Raw genomic sequence first — 11613 nt, forward strand, 5'->3', positions numbered from 1 at the left:
TTTCGTTGTCTGAGCAGATATTTTATCAACCAATTTGACCTCTGGATAGGGGTTGCTTACAATGTATGCAGTTTACCACTATAAACAGATTAAACCCTTACATCATTTGAAGAAACCTCCAACATAGTAATAAAATTTCTATACAATCTTAGAGGGAGGACATCATAATTCTCGTTGCTGGTACAAGAGGACACAATATACAAGCCTATTATGGTCCCGTTACTGATAGTCCCTTGGAAGAGTGAATATTATACAAATCTGCCTAATGAGCAGATGTGTTATCTATCTACCAGGGTCACAAAAGACCCGCACGAAAAAACTAGTTATTAGTGAAACTTCACTGAATATTTACATAGTATGTGTAATTTTTTTAAAACAGACACATTTTCATTAAATGATAAAGGTAGCAGTATAAATTGGCTAATTCTCCCGCAAAGAGACAGGGATAGAATTGGGAGAGGAGGAGGTATTGGAGGGTGGGTAATAGAAGGAAAACAAGGTAGGGTAAGGTAAAGGGGAAAGGAGAAAAGTATAGGTCCTGATCTGTCCAATGGGTTTGGGTAGTCACACACCCTGACGAAGCCCATAGGTGAAACGATCGTTGGTGATTTAGGGAGTGACGCTACCACAGAGCGCCTCCCGCAGCAGCCGCATCTACGCGCAGTGATAGAGGGTGAGACGCCACTAATCAGCGCCTCCCGCAGTAGCCGCATCCACGCAGGGTGAGACGCCACTAACCAGCGCCTCCCGCAGCAGCCGCATTCACGCAGGACAGACGGTATCGCCCGGTGATCCTGGGGAGCAGCTCCGACACTGAGCGTCCACCACAAGCAGCCACCTCACCGCGTGGTGACCCTGTGGAGTAGCTCTGACACTGAGCGTCCACTCACAGCAGCCACTTCAGTCTGCTAAAGACTTATCTGAAAGCCGCGTCCATTGGAATCTTCAGGCGCCCCCCAGCCTCACAGATAGCAGCCCGCACAGTGAGCAGCATATATCTCACACTGAGTAATCAGCACGGACACAGGACGCCGTCTACCGCAGCTTGTCACTACTGGCAGGAGACTGTTCAAAGTGCCATACAGGTGTACGCTGTACACAGGCAGGTACCTTCTTCTCCCGCATCCACGGCTACCTTTTCCTACTTGTGTTACTTTCCTCCCTTTGCTCTTTCACTCCCCTCTTTTCTCCCTCCCTCCCTAGAACCTTTATCCATCTTCCGCCTATTTTTCTTCAACCTACCTTGCACTTGCCTTATTAGCTGGTTCTCTGATAGGTGTCGCTCACCCTCCACCACTATATTTTCAAGCATATATGTGGAGGACAGCAGCACACCTATCCCAGCACTTACTGTAAAACTCAGTCAGGGCATCACTCCCTGTTCAGGGAACACTCATCTGGGCACAGCACCCAGAACCTACCCTGCACTGGAAATTGTCCAAACAGGGGAATCTGGGTACTTTCCCAGACAGCAGTTTCCCTATTTGACTGCTCCCGTCAAATACTCCTCTTGTTGCGCCAACACAAGCCCGCTCACCCGCTATACCTCTAAGGTCCGTCGATAAACTGACGGTAACCGGCCCAGGGCGTCTGAAGGCCCTATGAGAGAAGGGTGACCTCTCTCATATAAGATACATTTATTCCACCCTGAGCCCACAGGTACATTAAGCTGGGCAGCAGCCGCTTGTTAGAGGACCACACGGAGCATTTTCTCACTCTCCTGATATCCTACTAGGTTGGGAACATCCCCCACAATACCCTTAAAAGCCCACTCTTACCAAGTGGCAGCTGACATTAGGAGTAGACAACCTGCCAGAGGGGAAAGGAGACTTTCCCGCCTCGAATCAGACTCTCCCTTCTGTTACGGGTATATAAAGTCGGAGGGACTACCCAAACCCATTGGACAGATCAGGACCTATACTTTTCTCCTTTCCCCTTTACCCTACCCTACCTTGTTTTCCTTCTATTACCCACCCTCCAATACCTCCTCCTCTCCCAATTCTATCCCTGTCTCTTTGCGGGAGAATTAGTCAATTTATACTGCTACCTTTATCATGTAATGAAAATGTGTCTGTTTTAATAAATTTACACATACTATGTAAATATTCAGTGAAGTTTCACTAATAACTAGTTTTTTCGTGCGGGTCTTTTGTGACCCTGGTAGATAGATAACACATCTGCTCATTAGGCAGATTTGTATAATATTCACTCTTCCAAGGGACTATCAGTAACGGGACCATAATAGGCTTGTATATTGTGTCCTCTTGTACCAGCAACGATAATTATGATGTCCTCCCTCTAAGATTGTATAGAAATTTTATTACTATGTTGGAGGTTTCTTCAAATGATGTAAGGGTTTAATCTGTTTATAGTGGTAAACTGCATACATTGTAAGCAACCCCTATCCAGAGGTCAAATTGGTTGATAAAATATCTGCTCAGACAACGAAACATTGTAGCAGAAGATAGGAAGGGATGTTTGTACTTTGATTCCTCTCAAGGAGGTGAAAAGGACCTAGACCTTCTTTAGGCTAACTGGGTGGATAATCTCCTCCATTGAAGAGGAAATACTGTGATACAGGATTTATGTTCACGTTTTTTATATTGATTCTTGATTGATTGATTTTTTATTGTTGGAGTTAACACGCCATGCAAAAATCTCTCTGCATGCACCAGGCAACTTGACCTGAGACCTACTAAGACGACACCTCTCAGGCCAGAGATAATTATTACTTAACCACAGGGTGTACGAATCTGTGGGGAATACGTATCCAAGTGCGTGACACCAATATACCAATCCCCCTAACGGGGTACACGGCACAAGTATCAAGATATTGTAAACCTTAACTGGTATCAACAATCCACCTAGCCTCCAAACATAGGTTCCCTTGCATCATAACCTAAAGCTCTAGCCTGCCTACAGCAGGAACGTCCGAGCCCCAATAGTGGAACCCCTGAGTTCACACTAACCAACCCTTTCCCTGTCCAGGGTTCACCTTATAGGGGTATATCCACTAGGGCCAAACCACCATATTGGGACCTCCATATACAACCCACCTTAGAGGGGGCATCTGTCCCATTAGGGACATTATACGCAAATAACCTTAGTGGAGACACCACTAGAGGACACAGTGCCCAAAGGGCACAGATATTCAGGAGTTACCTATAACGTGTATATATGTTTAAGTGTTTTGTGTCAAACGTCTGTTAATATGTCTGTCTAATAATTATTTTACTCGATATTTAATAAAAGTTAATTTTTAAATTTCAACAACCCACCTAGTGGTGGGACATTCCACCCCTTCTCATATTGTGCAACTAGCATTCTCCCATCTGACTCCTTATTTTTTGAGCTAGTACCTTCTCCCTCATATATCTTATCTTTTATCAACATAAAATTAAACTTTCTACTGATTACTATACGTAATCACGAAAATAAAGAGTGCCCCAACAAAAAAGAGAGTCGTTCCTTCTTCTTCTTTCCATATATCTTTACTCTCTAGTGTGCACCTCCACATCTGTGATCTGTGAGGGAACCTCCTGTTCTCATAATCTAAATTTACTGTGGACTTTGACAAATCTATTCCTATATTTATCCATTACGATACCAACCTGTGCACTGGTCCATCTTCCCCTTCCCCTTTCCCTCAAACGTCACATTGTACATACTGTTTCTGGTAAAATTGACAACAGAAAGTATTAATGCTCAAGTAGTGAAAATGCACATTGTGAAAAGGAAGCTGTCCGGTATAACATAGTGCGGTGGCAAATCAGTATGGAAAATTAAGAAGGCATACATTTTGTCTATAGTAATCTAGGGAAAAGGGGAGGGGTGAGGGAGACAGCTTTCCCAATAGGTGGGACCTGTTCGAATCTGTCGATGCACAGACAATAGCGATAAAATCAAACAAGTTAAAACAAAAATATAGAGCTAATGCATCGGAGTGGCAACTGGATCAGGCATCAGGGGTAGATAAATAACAATGGCCCTTATTCTGGTCGGTGCGGTAATATCCGCGTGCGTTCGTGCCGCCGATGTTTTGTGTCTGCGCATGTGCAGAGACGTCTCTGCGCATGTGCGAGCGGGGCGTACGGCCAAATCCCGCATGAAATGTGAACACTCCGAACAGGGGGTGGAGAGGGGCGTGAAGGGCTATTTGGGCTCATTACCATATGCGTACGCCCCGCGTTTTATGGGCGTTCCCATGCAAACGCTGGGCGTACGTATGGTAATGCGGCTGTGACGCACGTGTAGGGGGCGGACATATGACATTGCCGGATGTCAGCTGCCCGCCCAGATCCCTGCTTTTGCACGGAAAAATGTCAGTGTGGTCTGAGGTTGCGGGAGCTGGTGGAGCACTCGGTCCTGCATTCGATGGTCTGCGACCATCGAATGATGGGGGAGGTTCCCTGAGATGGAGGAGGCGTATTCCGTGAAAAATACACGTGCGGTCCGTTCGGCCAGCTTATTACCGCGTACGGACGGAGTTGGCGATCCGTATGGAAGGCGGGGTTTCGCACGCACGGTCCTGGCCGCATAATCGGATCCGGCCGCACCGATCAGAATAAGGGCCAATATGTGGCTACAGTCAGGAGTTACTTATAATTAATACACCTCAAGGCACAAAGTCATCAATATGCATTTCGAACAGTTTACATATGTCGTCTTTCAGGGCAGTAGGTCGGCTTTTGATATATGGTCCCCAAATATAGTAAAAGCGGGAAGTAGGGGTATTTGAATGTCAAAGTGTGCCATATCTATAATAGTACATATATTTCAAGAGTAACGACTCCACTTCCATTACAGTTGGCACATGTGCCACTATCCAAGAATAACTTTCCTGGGGACAGAGACAATTATTGTTAGGATGGGTATCAGGTGGGTGTGGGTAGGGGGAAGGGACCACATATCAAAATTGGCAAAGAGGAGAGGTAGGGGGTCAAGGTGGACATTCAGTAAGAAATTATAATTAATGTAATAAATAAGCTTATACCAAAATCTCTTTATACATCTGCAGGTCCATAAATTATGAATAAAAGAGGCCTGGTGGAATTTGCATTTGAGGCAACATCCGGTTTCTTCTGGGACATAGTAGCTGCATTGGTGTTGGGATATATACGCTCTATGGAGAATTTTTATGTGAACTTCTTGGAGAACAGAAGAGCTTAATATAAGAATAGTTTTATGGTAGTATTTTTATAACACTGAGCTCTCTACCAATAAAGAAATATCCAACGCCTTTTTGTGTGTGCATTTTTTCCCATATGTAGTCGGCAGGTAAGGAGGACAAGGCTTCATATAAATGTTTTGTCTTAAACTTTCCTAGTTGTAATTTAGATGCGAGGCTGGTTAGCAACTGTAGTGAAGGAGTGGGTAGGGTCAGGGGAGGAAAATAATATAGTGGAACAGCGGAAAGGAGCTATTTGTAGGGAGGCCAAATTGAGTTTGTAAATCAGAGATGGTCCGAAGTTGATCACCTGGGTCAAAAACCTGGAAAATGGCCTTGAGTCCTTTGTAGCGTACTTGGGGAGAACATATGGGGAGCCATGGAGAAATATGGGGGTCGCGGTCAAGAACAGCACACCATGCAGCATAGGTGTCGCTGAATAGTTTGTTTTGAAAAATACTGTATGTGTAGGGATGTGTGATTTGGGAGTGTGTAGTAGGGCACCAGGTAAATACGTTGTGAACATATCACAGTCTACCGATTTCTTGCCATTCCCTCGTAATTTAACGATTTGGGAGTTCAGTTGTTGAATATCGCGGTTGGTTATGCGAATAGGGAGCATTTGCATGACGTATAATAACTTGGGTAGATTTGATCACTTCCGCCCTACCCAGTGAGGATATAGGAAAATGCTTTTGAGTATTGTTTCAGGCCACTTAGGGACTTGGGAAGTTGTAATTTTTATAATTCTATTTTAGATTTCTTGCCATTCCCTCGTAATTTAATTGTTTGGGAGTTCAGTTAAAATCCTTGTTTCCATGGATTTCAATAGAGAAGAAATGATGGGGTCAAAGTTGCAGGAGTATAGTTTATTTATATTTGCAGGGATTTGTACCCCAAGATATTTAATTTGGCTAGTCCGCAATTTAATGGCTCGTAAATCCTCTCCATCTGGAAAAAGCGGAGGTGGCCCTCTCAGTGTCATTAGTTCCAATTTGTTAATATTTATTTTATAACCAGTAAAAAGCACTTAATGAGTGGTTAAAAAGAGCATATCATCTGCAAACAACGAGACACATAAATCAACAGAGCCAATCTGAATACCCTAAAGTTGGGGATTGTCGGAAGGCGATTGTCAGAAGCCTAGAGGTTTGAGGGCTAAGGCAAAGAGCAAGGGCAACAAAGGGCGCCATTGTCTTGTGCCTCGTAGTATAGGGAATGGGTCTGCTAATATGCCATTACAAAGGATTCTGGAGGCAGAGTCTGCATTTAAGATGCGTTTTAGAAAGATAATTTGGTGGGAATTTTTTTTTGCAAAGAACAGTATATAAAATGTCAAATGCCTTTTCAGTGTCAAGCAATAATATCACCACCGGGGCTCCCAACATGTCCCCCCTGGGATTGCTGTATCACAGATAGAACTTTTCTGATGTTGTTGACCAGATGCCAGACCATTACGAATCCAGTTTGGTCGGTATGAATTAGAGTAGGTAAGAATACTTTTTATCTTTCAGCTAATAGTGATATAGGGTGATAAGAACCTGGGTCAAATAGGTCACATCCAGGTCTGGGGAGTACCTTATACTTAGCAGTGTTGATGAAGGTGGTGAGGGGGGGGGGTTCATCATGTAGAATAGAGTTATAAACTGCTACTAATGTTGGGGCAATTTTAGGTGCCAATATTCTGAGATCAGGCCATTGAGGCCCTGGGCCTTCCCTGGCTATGGCAGACAACAAGGGAAATTTCCTTACTTAAAGTCATGGATGAGGTGGATAAAAGTTGTGGGATTGGTAAGCCTTCCTAAAACAGTGCGGCAATGGATTCATCTGAGGAAGGGGTCGAATAAAGGAAGTTATAAAAAGTGTTTAAGGTTTGGGCTGTCTGGGTTTTTTAAAGATATCATGGTGCCATCATAATGGCGTATGGGATGAATTGTCGGGATAGGGTGATAACATTTTAATAGGTTAGAGCAGGGGTTCCCAAAGTTTTTGAATCACGGCACCCCGAAACATCAGAAATGTTTTCGCGGCACCCTTAGGCTAAAGGTTTCTCATTGAGGAAGTCAGAAACAAATATTAAGTTAAATACATTGTGTTTATATGTTATATGTAGGATCAGTTATGTGGTAATGGACAGGTTTCAATTCTGTTTGTCCACAATTTGATTTATAATGGACATTAAAAAACTTGAATTGGTCCTGGACCACCATCCCAGGGCACCCCTGCAAGTCCCCCAAGGCACCCCAGGGTGCGATGGCACACAGTTTGGGAACCACTGGGTTAGAGAGTAGCTTGCTTGACTTGTTACCATATTTATGAAATCTAGCATTGGAAGCAAATGTGTATCGGGATTTGGATTTAATAAATAAACCTTCAAACGTAGATTTTGCTTGTTGATATTCTGATTTAGTGTCAAGCGAGGGTGAATTTTTGTAGCAAAGATATTTCGCTAGATTAGATTGGGCTAGGGCAAATTCTTGTGCAATGCTTTTCTTCTGGTGGGATGTATGAGAAATATTGGCTCCTCTTAGTGTGGCTTCACACTTGCCAGAATAAAGGGGGATTGGATTGGGCTGTAGGACCATAGTTATCTCATGCCTTAAATATAATGGATTTTAGAGATTCTAAGGTGGATAGGGAAGAGGGACAATGTCAAGAAATAAAGGTGTTTTGTCAGGGGAAAAGCACAATGATAACCATATGACCGAGTGATCAGAGAATGTGATTCTATAGTGGACAATAGAATTTTTGGAAATAGATCGCTGGACATGAGAACATAATCAATTCTTTATAAACTGCCAGAGGCAGCCGAGAGGCAGCTGTAGTCACATTCAGTTTGGTGGAAGACACGCCAGCTGTCTAATAAATGAAGTTTGGTAGCTAGGGCTGGGACTTCTAATGAAGGTAATGGTCTTAAATTCTAAAATTGTCTATCCAACTTTGAGTCCAACCCCTGCACCACATCTGGGAATGGAGATGTGGTGCAGGGGTTCCGGGGAGAAATCACTAAGGAAGGGGAGGACGGCCATCCTGCTGAGTAGTTGCAGTGCAACCCGGGAAATGTAGTCTTGGCAGGCCAGTGTAATAGAAGAAAACTGCAATTCCCAGAGACGGAGGAGCTGCCTATCAAAAATCAGTACATTTGGTACAGTCTGATGTAGCCGGTACCGGCTAAATTGGTACAGTTGGAGGGTATGTAAGTATTGGGTGAGTGGTGAAATAGTATGATTTAGAGTAAGAGGAAGGTACTGTATGTTGAGGAGAAAATATTGGGTTTGTGCAATGGTATTGCGGCAAAGAGTATATCTACTTTCTAGGCCAGAATGAAGTGTTTCAGCCGATAATGGAACCTGTCTCTTTCTCAGGACCGTGACCTCTTGTGCCTTTGAGTTGAAGGAAGACAAGGATAAGACAAATTGCCACTAATAATTTCCATATCCTTGGCGGTCGTCGTGGGCTTGTCACCACCTAACACCGGGCTGCATCGGAGCTTTGGTGGGCCTAACTCGCCCTTTCAGCCGTGGCGGCTACAGGCAAAGCCTAGCATCTTGCAGTCCATGATCACCTGTCATGGAGGTCCAATAGAGTTAGTGCTGAGGTTAGGGTCCCGCTCAGTCTGGGCGACTTCCAGGTCATTAGTTACTCCCTGGAATGTAACACTGGATTCCTTTAGATAGGCCTCAACTTCACGATGAGACAGAAAGTCTTTAAAGGAGGTACCTTTATAAATTCAGAGCCTCGCTGGTTATAAAATTGCAAATTTGATGCCATCATGGATGAGTTTGGAACAGACGAGGGAAAAGTCCTTCCGGGCTTTGGACACAGAGCACCAAAATCTCGTGACTCTGCCAGGGGATGTCAAGAATTTTATGAGAGGCTGTCCATAGAAGTTCTTTATGTAAGAAGTTAAGTGTTTTGAAAATCACAGCCCGGGGTCTGGCGCCCTCCTGTGGTCTAATGGATCTAAGGCGATGGGCCCTTTCTTTTATGAGGTCATTGCAGCAATAAGACACCTGCAGTAGCTCATGTAATGTGAATCTGATAAGAGAAGGGTTAAAAAACCTATACGGGTTGGAACTTGGGGCCCTTAGTGTGAGCTGGATCTCAGCAGCTGCTATAATGGGCAGGATAATTAATCCTGCAATGGCGAATATGGAAAAACAAAGAATAAACAGCGCTGGGTACTCCTGGGGTGCCTTAAATTAAAATTTATGACAATTGGATGGACTTTACAATATGTAATAGAAATAAAATCACATACAATGTAAGAACAATAAACACCTGTTATCAATAGTACAACAGCAAATGATAGAACACCAACCCTCTGGGACGCAAATATGGGGTTCTATGGGGACAACTGTCCCGGGCCCAGACACTCTATCCCCACAAGGCAGCCAGAACCCCCTTCACAAGCAGCTGTACCGGTCGCCAGCCCCCATCAACAGCAGCGGGAGATGTATCATAGAGATAGAGATAGCTGCCAACTGCTAATCAAGCAGGCAGTGCAGTGGGCAGCAGGAAAGCTGGAAGCTCCTGCCGCGCGACACTCAGGTGCTGCAACATGACGTCATTTTGCTCTGGGCATACGAGGAGCTAAGCTGGCCCAGTCCGGCAGAAGAGTGCAGCAGCCAGCAAGAACATCGTGTCACCGCCCGCCCACCTCTGCTTTTAAATGCTCACAGCGGAGGAAATGGAGGAGAGGGGAGCCAGGGGATCTGGCTTCTGTGTGTGGTGGTAAATAGTCACACACAGAAGCCGGGGAGGGGCAGCAGCTGTCTTGTGTGTGTGCACGCTGAAGAAGCAAGATTGCCTATAATTAATAATAGTGTTTCACCCTCACAAAATAAATACCTGGCATCAGAGCCAGGGTGAAACATTTCTAGTTATAGGCAGGCTTGCTGCTTCAGCCTGCGCACACTTCTAACAATAGGGGTGGCCCTGCTTATTTTCTAAGTCCCGGGACCCGGGTAGTCCGTTCCTACTTATGCCCTATTTGGAGAAAATGAAAGATGGTATAATTACCACCCCTGGATACTCTCGGCAGAGAAAGAATGTCTCTTTTAGTGTCCACGTGGTCGGCCCACGAAGGAAGAATAACCAATGTCCACTGGATTTGAAGCTGAGGGAAGTCTTTGATGGTATCTCTTGTTCCGAAGTAGATGACCATGGGGCAGTGCCAGATTAAGCCTTCGGGGGGCCCGGGGCACTTTAGACAGGGGGGCCTCCTTGCGCTTGTCATTACTGGCCGCAAACTGCATGGGGGAATATTACACTGTCAAAACCCAGAGTAAAGGAAGTATAAACTTGGTCAATGGGTAACTTCAGGGGATATATATATTATATATATATATATATATATATATACACACACACACACACACACACACACACACACACACACACACACACACACACACATACATACATACATACATACATATACACATACATACATACCATATGAAAAGCCTGTGTTTGTCCCTTTGCACCTTACTCTGTAGGATACCTCACAGTCCCAGTGCTGCCTCTGATTAAAAACCCTCCCATGACTAGGCTGCTGCTGCTGCTATCCATGGGCCTGAGAAGCATGTAATGAGCTCCACCAATCAGAGCTCAGCACAAACGTCTCAGCCTCTGCCCTCTGGTGCAAAGTGTCATGGGACTTAGTCAACTCCCAGTAATGCACTCAGGGCCGGCCTTAGGCATAGGCAAACTAGGCAATTGCCTAGGGCATTTGGAATGCCTAGGGGCACCAGCAGCTTCTGCTGATTAAAATGATATGCAACATGCCTATATTCTGTGTGTGAGTGAGGCTGTATCTGCATATGAAATAGTGTATTCATGGAAATCACTGTAACATAGCATTCCGTACGCAGGTACAGCCACAGTCACTCACAGAATCAGCGGCGTAGCTAGAATTTATGCGCCCCCCCCGCCGATATCGGCAGCGCTGCCCCCCCTACCCAAGTTAAGTTAAAACCCCCCCTTACCCCTCCGCGTGCCGCCGCCGCCGCATTCAGGGTCCCGCAGCCGGCACCGTCTCCGTCTTCTCCTGCAGTTCTATAATGACCATCAGAAAATGGCTGCCCCCTAACAGCAGACAGTTTTTAAGGATGCTAGAGGAGGCCCGCGCCTCCTCTAGCATCCCAAAAAACTGTCTGCTGTTAGGGGGAAGCCATTTTCTGATAGTTATTTTTCATTAGAAGTACTGCAGCAAGATCTGCGCTGCGGCCGGGAGTCGGGACCCTGAATGCAACGGCGCTGGCGGCGGTTTGCGGAGGGGTAAGGGGGGGGGGGGTTTGTTGGCTGCGGGGCTATAGTTACGCCACTGCACAGAATATAGGCATGCCACATATCATTTTAATCATCGGAAGCTCCTTGTGTGTGCTGGTCATAACAAAGCAAATAAGATGAATTTTCAGCAAAAAAGGCAACCAACGTTAGCA

This window comes from Crinia signifera, chromosome 6 (genome assembly GCF_055691185.1).
Source record: "Crinia signifera chromosome 6, ASM5569118v1, whole genome shotgun sequence".
Lineage (NCBI taxonomy): Eukaryota > Metazoa > Chordata > Amphibia > Anura > Myobatrachidae > Crinia > Crinia signifera.